The sequence below is a fragment of the Trichechus manatus genome, unplaced genomic scaffold (genome assembly GCF_000243295.1).
Source record: "Trichechus manatus latirostris isolate Lorelei unplaced genomic scaffold, TriManLat1.0 scaffold00020, whole genome shotgun sequence".
Taxonomy (NCBI): Eukaryota; Metazoa; Chordata; class Mammalia; order Sirenia; family Trichechidae; genus Trichechus; species Trichechus manatus.
The window spans coordinates 20550810-20564644 of record NW_004443956.1 but is presented as its reverse complement, the minus strand read 5'-3'; positions in this window follow the sequence as shown (position 1 = coordinate 20564644).

The window sequence follows — 13835 nt, the reverse complement described above, 5'->3', positions numbered from 1 at the left end:
GTGGAAAACAAGTGATAATGATCTAAGGATGAAAAACAGAACAAAGCACCCATCTTGTGACAAGAAAACCAGGATGTTGCCAGATAACCCCCAAGAATACCAGTAAAAGATTAACTCATCTGAGACATGACCACCTCAAGGGGAAACTAACACAAACTTCTAAAACCCATAATCCTGTCCCTATAAAAGCCTTCAGCCTATCTCCAGTTGGGGAGATGGGATTTTTGGAGGAATCTGTTCCTCTATGTCTCCTATGTATTGATATATAATAAACCTCTTGCTGCCCACCTCACCCCTGTCTCAGAATTGGCTATTGTGGCAGGCAGCTCCAATCCACGTTATTGCGGTAACACGTCTAATCCAAGAACGCCTTTTGAGAATACTGCTCTGCCCTGCATGAATAGCTCCACAGCTCTCACTTCCCAGCCATAATGTGTGCTGTATGGATGGATTAAAAGAACGGTGTTGCCAGTTAGCAGGAAGGAGCATGGGCAGATGTGGAGCTGTTTGGATGGAGTGTGGGCACTGGGGAGAAGGGGTCTGTAAATCAAATCAGCCAGCCTCATTTGAGGCTTTCTTGAGTACTGGTACTTATGATGTGTTAGGCACTGCAGTAGGTATTTTGGGACATATGAAACATTAAGATCTTATTGTTAAGGAAGTGATCATGCCCTCAAGAAGATGTAGAGGAAAAAGAAAACATACTTAAAGGAGAGCATAAGACACAGGGGGTTCTATAACTAAATCCCCGCAGTATGGATCGTAATCACATCTATCTTCCATGTAGCTGTTCATATCTCTTGACTAACCTTGGGCCTTTGATCTACCTACCTCCTCCCTGACTCACAGCAAATGGCCTCATCTACTACTCCAATGTGAAAATAGAAGCTACCAATGAAAATGCCCTTGGCCTTCTTCCATCTCATTTTTGAGCTTCCTGGCATCTTTCCCAACCTTTCTTCCATCCCTCCTCCTAGGAGCTGCTTTGCTCCTACCTTTGCAATGGCCTCCCTTTATAGAATGTTCCCTCTCCCTCTGCAAATTTCCCCTTTCTACTGATGCTTTCTGATTAGATTTAAAAGACATCTCCCTCCACCCTAGGGTTTCTACCATCCATAGCTTCACCATATTGGAACTTCACATATACCAAATTTCCTTAGTCCACAACTGCTAAACTATTTCCTTACCTGTTACACACTTCTCAGTCAACTATAATCAGGCTTCTGCTCCAAAGTCTTTGAATACTAGTCACTGAATTCAGTTAGCATTTTTAATCCTTATCTTATTTGACCATGTGGCAGCCACAGTTGACAGTTTTCTCCTTTCTGATATGTCACGCTCTTCCACCCCTTTAGCTGCTCCATAAGAGGAGTCTGTTTTGTCTCTTCCATCATTTTCTTAAATGTCAGTGGTTATCAGGCTTCTGTCCTAGCTGTTCACTCTACAGAATATCCCTGGGCTATACCTTCTCCTCCCACGCCCTAATTGCTGGCGACTCCTAAATCATCGTCTCTAGCCAGACCTCCCTCTTAAGCTCTAAACCTGCCTGTCTTCTGGGTGGGCATTGTTTTTTGGATGTCCAACAGGTACCTCTTACATATGCCAAAATGAACTCAATATCTTCCATTCCATTTTGAAGTTACCTGTCTTAATGAATGGCACCACCATCTACCCAGTTGCTCAGGAGGGCAACATGGGACGCGTCTAATAAATTACCATGTCACTTGCTCATTTACCCTGGCCTAAGCTACCGACATCTCTATCCTAGATTCCTTGCTTCTAAGTAGTCTTCCTATATCTACTCATGTCTACCTTTAACCCATTATCCATACAGCAGATCAAATCATAAATCTGATTCTAGTCCCTGTTTAAAGCTCTTCATTGGTTTTCCATTGTTTTTAGGATGAAGTTCCAAGTCCTGAATATAACTTATAGGTCTCTGGCTATTTCTAACATAATCCTTCAGATCTTGGCTAGTCCTTCCTCCAATAATCCTTTTTTCACCATCCTAGCCAAGATAAGCATCTTTGCTTTTATAGAACACTTTACTTTCTCTAATACAAATCTTGTCACACTGTATCAGTGGCATCACTAGGGTTGGTGTCACCCAGTGCAGTAACTCATGGTGTCATCCCCCCCGGACCTCCTCCTCTACCAGATCATACAGAACATACAGAATCCTTAGTAATGTGTTTTTGTACTAATGTTACATGTAAATTGTAATTCCCGTATATCACTGCTTCTATTCCTTTGATTACTACTTCATTCTCAAAAATTTATTGATATAGATTCGCAAATACTAATTACCACAATATTGTAGCTGAAACACAAGAAAATTTGACAAAATCAGCGACTATAAAAACACCGGCAGCAAGGAAAACAACAGTGCGTACTTGTAGCACATGTAGACAAAACCACGTGATTCGAAGCATCATTGTAATTAGGTAATAATGACAACTCTGACCAGAGTGCATTAGAAGGTTCAAAAAGTAAATTAGCATAGAGTTTTAGCCTTGTAGGTATATTGATACATGTAAATTTGGTTTATGAAAAATGTTTTTGTTATTATAACTAATTACAGGGATATTTTTATATAGATAGTCATTTTGGTGTCATCCCTTCTGACAGTGTCACCCAGTACAGTCTGCACCCCCTGCACCCCTCTAGTGATGCCACTGCACTGCATTGCAGTTGCATTTTAAATTATTTATAGCCCCATTAGACTGAAAGATTTGAGAAGATTTGAATCCACAGGGCTTGGCCAGAAGTTGAGCCATAGTAAACTCCCAATAAATACTAGTTGGGCAAGTGAGTAAATGAATGAATGAATATGTTCAGAAAAACCAGCATTCAAAGCCTCCTAGAGCAGTGGTTCCCATATGTGGGGATTTCATAGACCATTGTTGTTGTTGTTATTTGGTTCCATCCAGTGAGTTCCTACTCATAGCAACTCCATGTGACAGAGTAGAACTGCCCCATAGGTTTTCCATAATCTTTATGGAAGCAGATTGCCGGGTCTTCCTCCCACAGAGAGGCTGGGTGTAACTGGTTAGCAGCCGAGCACTTAACCACTGGACCAGTGGGTATCCTTTGGAGACCGTTAAAATTGCAGAAGTAAATTGTAAACTAGAATTAAGTTGCCAACTTTAAGTTTTCTAAAAGATTAATTAAAATAAAATTTATTTATTCTCACCACCATTCCATAAAAGAAATGGCATTTAAGACAAAATAGTAGGAGAACATAATATTAGAATGAAAAAAAAAATTAGCTTAAAGAAAAACTCGCTAGATTGTTATTGATTATAATTGTCCCTTCCTCCCAACCCCAGACAACCAGAGACCTTCTTTTAGATGTGCACCAGTCTGAAACAGGAGTGTAGGAAGTTCTTTTCTTCTTGAGCTGTCTCAGAAGCCTGAAAAAGGAATAATATCTGAACGGTGACTTGGAGGGTATGTAGAATGTGGGACCCCAGAGAGCTGGGGCAGGGGCAGGGAGGGGAGGGTGGCTTCAACAAGAAGATAATATGGCAGGAGCAGAATGTGTGAAGGTATAAAGTGGAATTGGAGAGGTCACTAGATGCATGAGGTTTGGGAGAGGAAAGTGATATAATCTGACAGATATTTTAAGATAATCACTCTAGTTGTTATATGGATAATTAAGGTCACTGCAATAATCTGAAGTGAAAAAGTCTTCACTAGAGATTGGCAGAGGCAGTGGCATGAGGAGACATTTTGGAATGTATTGTGATGGAAGTGTGTATGAGTTTCGTAAATGTGAGAAGCTGAAGTCGATCATTGCTGCTGTCCTTGGCGTTTCCTCCTGACACAGACTTGATCAGAAGAGAGTCAGGGCCCTACACAGAAGTGGGGGATTGTAATCCTGACTGGTAGATCAATGAAGTGCATGGACAAGTTCGTTGTGTCCATTGTTCAAGCCAATCTCATCAGTTTGTCTTCAATCCTCTCCCCTATCCAGAAACCTTCCCGTACTCCCCACACTGACTTTTTCTTATCCATAGTTTAAGTCCCACAGTGTGTTCTCATAGAAAAGTTAATTAATACTGCTTAGTATTTTGGGGGGTTCTAGAAATAGAGTTACACTATAGTCAACACAACAAAGCAGATTCATTGTAAGAACACGTGGTTGGAAATGGGTTTGGAACGCTAACCAGAGCCAAGACTGCTCTTGGGACAGGGACCTTCTCCATCTCTTTCGTAGGCTTCGAGTCTTCTTTCTTAGACTGTCACTGCTTCTCTGTGTACATCTGCTAGGTTATTCTCTCCTCAGACTGGCATTCTTTTGTCACTCTTGGTTTCCACTCCTTTTAATTTAGCTTACATATGATCATCATCAGTCTCTGACCACGGCTAACTGTCCCAATCCCTCAGCATTCCTGTGTTCAAATTCCTGAGAAAGAGAATCTGATTTGGTATAGGTGTTAGGTCACAGGCAGACTTGATCAGATATTTTTCCTTATTCTCTTCAGCTATAATTGGGGGAAGGAGGCCAGGGCTTATGTAGAATCATAGGTTAGAACATGGCACCTATTTTGATGATCTATTGGTGGTAACAAACCATCCACAAACTCAGTAGCTTACATTAGCCACCATTTTACTACATCTCATGATTTTGTGGGTCAAGAATTCTAGCATGACTTGGCTGGGTGATTTTCCTGGTCCACATGATGTCAATTGGTATGCTTAGCTGGCAGATGAGCTTATCTGGTAAGTCCGAGAAGGCTTCCCTCCCAAGTCTGGTGCCTTGATAAGGAAGCCAAAAGACCTGACTTAGCTGGGACTGTTGATTGGAGTGACCACAGGTAGCTTCTCAAGCATGGCAGTCTCAGAGTTTTTGCACTTTTTACATGGCAGCTCAGGGCTCCAAGAATGAGTGTTTGGGCAAACAAGGTAAAAGCTGCTTTTTTTTTTTTTTTTTTTTTTAATGTCTTAGCCTTGGAAGTAACATGGCATCATTTTTATTTTACATTCAAGTTTTTAGAAGTTAACTTTGCAATTTAATTTTTAAGCAATAAAATACTCTATGGAATTGTGATTTTATTTGAAGAACAATTAATATAATCAGAGATGGATACAATGACTGTTGGGGCTTTGTGTCTCTTCATTTTTGGGAAAGGGTGAAAACTTCTTTATTTTAGAGATAGATAGTTGTACCTTGCTAGGTGAAAATACAGAGTCTTTTTCTGTTGATGTACAGGAGTTCAAATGTGTGCAGAATGGTGTGTATGTAAGCTGAATAGTCAAAAGGGTGGACTGTGAGAGTTACCAGTTTATGCCGCTAAGCTCCAGATTCATCATTCCTTGCCTGCTCTGCAGATCTGAATGTGGGCCGTTTAAATATTTTTCCTTTGTCACCTGTCAAGATGTTGAGCTTTGTGAGTAGAGGGCACTGGAGAGACTTTGCAGGAGAGTGGAGTTTTCCTTATTCCTTCTGGTGTGGCTCAGCAGGGTCTGGGGACACTTGAAATTTCTCTAGTGCCTGGCTCCTGCAATGTGGGCACCTTTTCCAGCACCAGTCTCCTCCAGCAAGGGAGAGCTTCATCAATGTCAGAATTCTGTAGTACACGTGGAGTACAAATGCTTAGCTCCTGCAGCATGAGTGACTTCTCCAGTATTTGGCTCCTGTAGTGCACATAGCTTCTTCAATGCCTGCTTCCAGCAGTGCATGGTGGCCAGTAGCTTCCTTCTGGCAATGTTCTTGGACAGTTTTGTAGCAGAGATTCTCCAGTTGGACACCACCTTATGAACAACGATCCCTGGTATCCTAGAGGGAGGATTTCTAGCAAGTTCTGCTGGCACAGCATCACCGAAATTTCTTTGCCAGTCAGTGAGCCATGGGCATGCCCTCTCCAAGAAGATATGAATCTTAACCCTAGGAATGCCTTCTCCTTGGGTACTATATATCAGCCCTAGGGGTAGTGGCTGCCCCTTAGATCTGCTATTCCTATATTCTTTAGAGTTCTCTTTAATCCCTGCTAGCAAATCCCTCATTACTCCAATTCCCTGTTATAGTTAATAATTCTTTATATTAAACTTTCCTTGTTCAAATTACTGTGTGAGTTTTCTCTCCTGTTTGGATATTGACTGATACAGTATCACTTCTGCTATACTCTATTTGTGAAAGTCATCCCAAGCCCACTCACCTTCAAAGGAAGGTAACATAGATCCCATCTCTCAATGGGAGAAGTTTGGGAAGATTTGCAGCCAACTTTTAAAACCACTCTTTTTCCTTGAACAAGGAGCTCTTCTAAGACTTAGTCTGAGCAATATACTGGTATATCAATGTGAAAAGACTAGGAAAGTCCTAAATAACTTATGTACGTGTTAATAGGGATCTTCTAGAAGTCGTTTTTTTAATCTAACCCAACGCAACTTTAATTTTGGGACTTTCAGGTTATGTAAGAGAAGGTGTACCATGACAGATAGATATAGATGGTATTATTTTCAAGTAGACCTTTGGGAAAACCTCAGATTTTGCTATGATGAACAAAGAAAGTGACATCTAATTTCAGTTCATAAATCTCTTTTGCATATAATAGTTTTAAGCTCATGCTGTGTTATAGTTGATTTGTCCAATTATTAATAAAAATACTAATAATCATTCTTTACTGAGCACCTTACTAGGTACAAGAACTATGCTTTCTGTTCTCCTGGGTTATTTCACATAGTTATCACTTGGTGAGACTATTTCAGGTCTTACAGATGAGTTAAATTGAGACTGCTCTAAGGTCACACAGCTAGTAATTTCTAGATCCGGGATTTGAAATAAAGTCTATTTGATAAATCTTTAACTAAATTGCCTTTCACTGAAGGGACCTAGATTTATTCCTCTTGTTCCTTAAAACCCTGCAGTTATTTTGGGACAGCTATTATGTCCTTTCTAAATCTACTCTGTTGCTGTTGTTAGGTTCTGCGAGTCAGTAGCGACCCTATGTACAACAGAATGAAACACTGCCTGATCCTGAGCCATCCTCACAATCGTTGTTATACTTGAACCTATTGTTGCAGCTACTGTGTTGTCCATCTTGTTGAGGGTCTTACTATTTTTCACTGGCCCTCTACTTTACCAAGCATGATGTCCTTCTCCAGGGACTGATCCCTCCTGCTAACATGTCCAAAGTATGTGAGACGTAGTCTCACCATCCTTGCTTCTAAGGGGCATTCTGGTTGTACTTCTTCCAAGACAGATTTGTTCATTCTTTTGACAATCCATGGTATATTCAATATTCTTCACCAACACCACAATTCAAAGGCATCAATCTTCTTCGGTCCTCCTTATTCATAGTCCATCTTTCACATGCATATGAGGCAAATGAAAACACCATGGCTTGGGTCAGGCACACCTTAGTCTTCAAGGTGACGTCTTTGCTTTTTAACACTTTGAAGAGGTCTTTTGTAACAGATTTGCCCATTGTGATGCCTCTTCTGATTTGTTGACTGCGCCTTCCGTGAGTGTTGATTACGGATCCAAGTGAAATGAAATCCTTGACAACTTAAATCTTTTCTCCGTTTATCATGATGTTGCTAATTGGTCCAGTTGTGAGGATTTTTGTTTTCTTTATGTTGAGGTGTAATCTGTACTGAAGACTGTAGTCTTTGATCTTCATCAGTAAGTGCTTCAAGTCCTCTTAGCTTTCAGCAAGCAAGGTTGTGTCATCTACATAATGCAGGTTGTTAATGAGTCTTCCTCCAATCCTGATGCCCTGTTCTTCATATAGTCCAGCTTCTCGGATTATTTTCTCAGGACACAGATTGAATAAGTATGGTGAAAGGATATAACCCTGATGCACACCTTTCCTGACTTTAAACCATGCAGTATCCCCTTGTTTTGTTCAAACGACTGCTCTTGATCTATGTACAGGTTCCTCATGAGCACAATTAAGTGTTCTGGAATTCCCATTCTTCACAATGTTATCCATAATTTATTATGAGCCACACAGTAGAATCCCTTTGCATAGTCAATAAAACACAAGTAAAAATCTTTCTGGTAGTCTCTGCTTTCAGCCAGGATCCATCTGACATCAGTAATAATATCCCTGGTTCCACATCCTCTTCTGAATCCAGCTTGAATTTCTGGCAGTTCCCTGTCAATATACTGCTGCAGCTGCTTTTGAATGATTTTCAGCAAAATTTTACTTGCATGTGATATTAATGATATTGTTAGATAATTTCCACATTTGGTTGGATCACTTTTCTTGGGAATAGGCATAAATATAGATCTCTTCCAGTCAGTTGGCCAGGTAGCTGTCTTCCAAATTTCTTGGCATAGACAAGTGAGCACTTCCACTGCTGCATCCATTTGTTGAAACATCTCAATCAGTATTCCGTCAATTCCTGGAGCCTTGTTTGCTGCCAATGCCTTCAGTTCATCTTGGACTTCTTCCTTCAGTACCATCGGTTCCTTATCATATGCTACCTCATGAAATGGTTGAAAGTTGAGCAATTCTTTTTGGTATAGTGACTCTGTGTATTTCTTCCATCTTCTTTTGATGCTTCCAGCTTCGTTTAATATTTTCCCCTTAGAATCCTTCAATATTGAAAATCGAGGCTTGGATTTTTTCTTCAGTTCTTTCAGTTTGAGAAATGCCGAACGTGTTCTTCCCTTTTGGTTTTCTAACTCCAGGTCTTTGCACATGTCATTATAATACTTTACTTTATCTTCTCGAGCCACCCTTTGACATCTTCTGTTCAGCTCTTTTGCTTCTGCGTTTCTTCCTTTCACTTTAGCTACTCAGTGTTCAAGAGCAAGCTTCAGAGTCTCTTCTGACATCCATTTTGGTCTTTTTTTCCTTTCCTGTCTTTTTAATGACCTCTTGCTTGCTTCATGTATGATGTTGTTGATGTCATCCCACAACTCATCTGGTCTTCAGTCACTAGTGTTTAATGCATCAAATCTATTCTTGAGTTAGTCTGTACATTCAGGTGAGATATGCTCAAGGTCGCACTTTGGCTCTCGTGGACTTGTTCTAATTTTCTTCAGTTTCAACTTGAACTTGCATATGAGCAACTGATGGTCTGTTCCACAGGGGGCCACTGACCTTGTTCTGACCGAAGATATTGAACTATTCCATCTTCTCTTTCCACAAATGTAGTCAATTTGATTCCTGTGTATTCTATCTGGTGAGGTCCATGTGTATAGTTGCCATTTATATTGGTGAAAAAAGGTATTTGCAATGAAGAAGTTGTGGGTCTTGCAAAATTCTATCTTGCGATTTCTGGCATCATTTCTATCACCAAAGCCATATTTTCCAACTATGGATCCTCCTTTGTCTCTACTTCTTTTGCTCTATTCTAGGCTTATTTTCAGTAGATCCTTAAACAAAGGATTCTGACTCTTCACCCTTCTGATCACATTTGTCTGGATGAATTATAGCTTATTAATGCTTTCAATATGTGGCACCCAAAATTGAACAGAATAATCCAAAATATTCTGAGCAATGTGAAGTTATTGAAATAGTGGTTAAGGATATGTAAATGTGGAGAAGGCATCAGAGAGATGACATATAGGCAGTTTATTCATCTGATGGAGCCCTGGTTGCAAAGTGGTTAAGAACTCAGGCTGCTAACCAAAAGGTTGACAGTTTGGATCCACCAGCCACTCCTTGGAAACCCCATGAGGCAGTTTTACTCTGTCCTATATGGTTGCTATGAGTCAGAATCAACTCAACTGCACAGAACAACAACAACAACAACATTCATCTAATGGAATATAGTTAAAAAAAGGTTATTGTATTACAGGATTGCCTTTCCCTTCTGTGGGTGATAAAGAATGAAGAAGATATTTAAATATAATGAAAATATTGATAGCATTTTAAATACAAATCAAGGACAGTAAATTGTTGTGCTTTTATCCTTGGTTTACATGTTAGCTACAACTAATGCTTAGAAAATGTTCTTTGCTGTTGGTTTCTTGATATATTTATTTAAGTTACTGAGACATCTCATCTGTACTATTTGACCACAAGTCCCTTAGAGACAGGTTACTGTTTTATGATATCTCTCTGGGTGGTTCAATATTATTAGTATAGTGTGGTCATACTCCACTTACTCTCTTTTCCTTTATCATCTTATTTCCAGAATTTTTTGTTGTCTACAAAGTACTATTATATATCAAATACACTTGTGAAACTTGAAAGTACTACCTAATATGAAGTGCAGAATAATTTAGGCTTAACAACCCAGGATTTTGTTAAAGTAGTGAGAGAACAAAGAGCTCTCATTAGGTTGAGTGGACATTCCCAAGGAAGTGGGAATATGGAGGTTACCAAGGAGCTCTGCTTGCTGAAATTGATTTTTAATTATCTAAAAAAAACCCCCAAAAAACAACACAGTTGCCCTCAAGTTGATTCTGACTCATGGTGACTCCATGTGTGTCAGAGTAGAATTGTAATTCATGGGTTTTCAATTACCGATTTTTCAGAAGTACATCACCAAGCCTTTCTTCTGAGGCACTTCTGGGTGGACGCAAACCTCCAACGTTTCTGTTAGCGGCCCAGCACTTAATTGTTTATACCACCCAAGAACTCCTTTAGTTATCCAGCCTTCTTGAATTTCTAAAATTCCCCACAATTAGGATTCAAAACCATTTGGGTTAAGCCCTTTCTTCCAGAAACCAAAAACCAAACCCATTGCTGTAGAGTCGATTCCAACTCATAGCGACCCTACAGGACAGAGTAGAACTGCCCCATATGGTTTCCAAGGAACAGCTGGTGGATTTGAACTGCTGACCTTTTGGTTAGCAGCCTGAGCTCTTAACCACTGCGCCACCAAGGCTCCTTGCTTCGAGAAGGGTTCTATAAAATTCAAATATGAAGAGTCATTGTCACATTAGCTTATCCGTCTACTTGGCTGCTTCTTAGGTCCTGGAAAAATGTTATGTAGGTCAGAAAATTTTTGACCCAAGCAATGGATACTGAGTGTGAGGTGGGGTTATGATACTGGAGAGGTAAGTTAAAGGGAACTAAAAACAGAAGTGAATAGCTTATACTATATTTGAGCTCTAACCTTGACAGAGAATACAGGTTTTATACAAAAGCATAATATGCTAGAGTGCACACAAAAAGTACTTCTGAATTCATATTATATGGATGCATGAGAGGCTGTTATCCATGACTACAATGAAATATGGGAACAGGAGGATAACTAGATTTCCAGAAAAGCAGTAAGTTCATTTTTGATCATGTCAAGTTTCTGTTGCTATGGGGCATAAACACAGAGGTGTCCAAAAAGCAGTTAGAGATATGTATGTGGCAGCATTCAGGAGAGAGACCTGGGCTACAGATTTGTGTTTAAGGATTATCAACATGGAAGCCATCTTTAAAGACATAAGTGTAAATGTGAAGAGAATGCCCATAAGGAGGGGGTTGGTCCACATTGTCAAAAGTTGCTGTTTGGTCAAGTAAGATAAGTAAAATAAGCATCCAGCTTCTTTAGCAAAAGAAAGTCATTAGTGATCTTAACAAAAGCAGCAAGAATAGAGCCAAGTTGCACTAGGCTTTGGACTGAGTGGTGAATGACAAGGCACTGAATTGGAAATGTCCTTTGATATCACCTAGTATGATGGTTAAAATTGTGTGTCAACTTGGCTGGGCCATGATTCTCAAGTGGTTTTATAATTATGTAATGATGTAGTTTGGCAGTTATATAATGATGTTGTCATTATCCCTGATGTGATCTGATATGATCAGCCAATCAATTGTAAGGGTAATTTCCTTGGGCATGTGGTCTGCATCCAATATGTATATATGGAAGTTCTGGCAAAGCTCATTTGCTTGCTCTGGATCTTGCATCCAGCTCATCATCATCTGACCTCTGGTTCTTCGAACTTGAGCCAGCAGCCTGCCAGTCTTGGATTCATCATCCTCTGCACCCCATGAGCCAGCAAACTGCCATCTGACTTGCTGATCTTGGGTTTGTCAGCCCTGCACTCTGATGCCTGAACCACAGACTTGGGACTTGTCAACCTCTACAACCATGTGAGCCATTTCCTTGAGATAAATCTCACTGGTTTATCTTCTCTAGAGAACCCAGCCTAAGACATTTGGTACCGAGGTGGTTCTAGAGAAACAAAATTGTAAGGATAAGTTTCCTAAATTGGTCTGAAGTCTAAATAGTCTTAAAGGTGCTGATGACTCTGGCTCAAGTAGTAAAGAGGATGTTGGTAATTCATGGTGTGAGATGGTGTCTTAGGTATCTAGTGCTGCTATAACAGAAATGCCACAAATGGATGGTTTAAAAAAAATTATTCACTCACAGTTTAGAAAGCTAGAAGTCCAAATTCAGGGCACCAGCTACAGGGGAAGGTCTTCTCTGTTGGTTTTAGGGGAAGGTCCTTGTCACCAATATTTCCCTGGTCTAGGAGCTTCTTAGGGACCGCTCACTCAAAGGACAGGCTCTTTTTGCACGGTGATAATGAGGTCCCTCTCCTCTCTGCTTGATTCTCTCTTTTTTATCTCAGAAGAGATTGACTAAAAATACAACCTAATCCTGTAGATTATGTCCTGCCTCATTAACATAATTGCCTCAAATCCTGCCTCATTAATGTCATAGAGGTTAGGATTTACAACATGTAGGATAATCACATAATATCACAAAATGGTGGACAATCACACGATACTGAGAATCATGGCCTAGCCAAGTTGATACACATTTTTGGGGGACACAGTTCAATCCATAACAGGTGGCAATATTAATATGCAAAGTATCACCACCAACAGATCAAGTGTCAGTGAGAAGTGAGGCTCTGGCTGATCGCATGTTTGATACTTTTTTACAATTTTCTCAGAATGAGAAGTATAGGGAAGTTGGTTGGTTGGTCCTACTTTTGCTAGACAAAGTGATGAAAGAAAGAGGTGAGCTCAGGACTTCAGAGTCACAGCTCAAGCACCACATAAAAGAACTGAAAGTTGTCACTTGTGCCTGAAAGAAAACCTCATTTCTTGTAGTAACTGAACTGATACTGCCAAAACCCAAACCCATATTCTTAACATAAGAGTGGCTGAATTACAATGCCAACTGAATCCCCAACCTCAAATGGTGTGTAAAGTTGAAGTGAGGGCATTTATTGGGAAGAAATGGGATCCTGAAACTTGGAATAGGGACATATAGGCAGATAATCAGGAACCTGGGGACACTGATCCCCTAAAAATTCCTTTGAATCACTCCTGCCAACAGAACCAGGCCTCTTACTCCCATCTGAAGAGATTACTCCATCTTTGTCTGCTAAGCCACCCTCACCAGTAAAAGCATTGTCCCCTCCACCCGCATGTGATGAGATTAACCCAGCTATGTCTGAAGAACCTTTGTCTGAGATATCACCTGGGGTGATATCTGAGTCATTGCTTGGGGCATCGCCTGAGATAGATGCCTTACAAGACATTGCTGAATGTTCCCAGAACCCACCCCTACCACCAATTTTTCTTCTAGACCTATAATAAGACTTAAGTACCAGTGAGTCCCAAAGTTGAAGTACAAAGTGTGACCCAGGAGGAGGTATACTACACTACAAAAGAACTGCTTGACTTTTCTGGTGTGTGAAAACAGAAACCTGGGGAATATGTGTGGGAATGGCTATTAAGGGTGTGGGTAATGGTGCAAGGAACATTAGGTTGGATCACTCTGAGTTTATTGATATGGGCCCACTCAGCACAGATTCTTCATTTAATGTTTCAGCTCGACAGGTTAGAAAAGGATCTAATAATTTATTTGTTTTTGTAGGTTTTGTTTTTGCTGAGACTGTATGTGTTTCCTCTTTATTTTTATGAGTATGTTTGTTAACTTTCTTTGTGGTTACCATGAATTTTACCCTTATCTTTCTA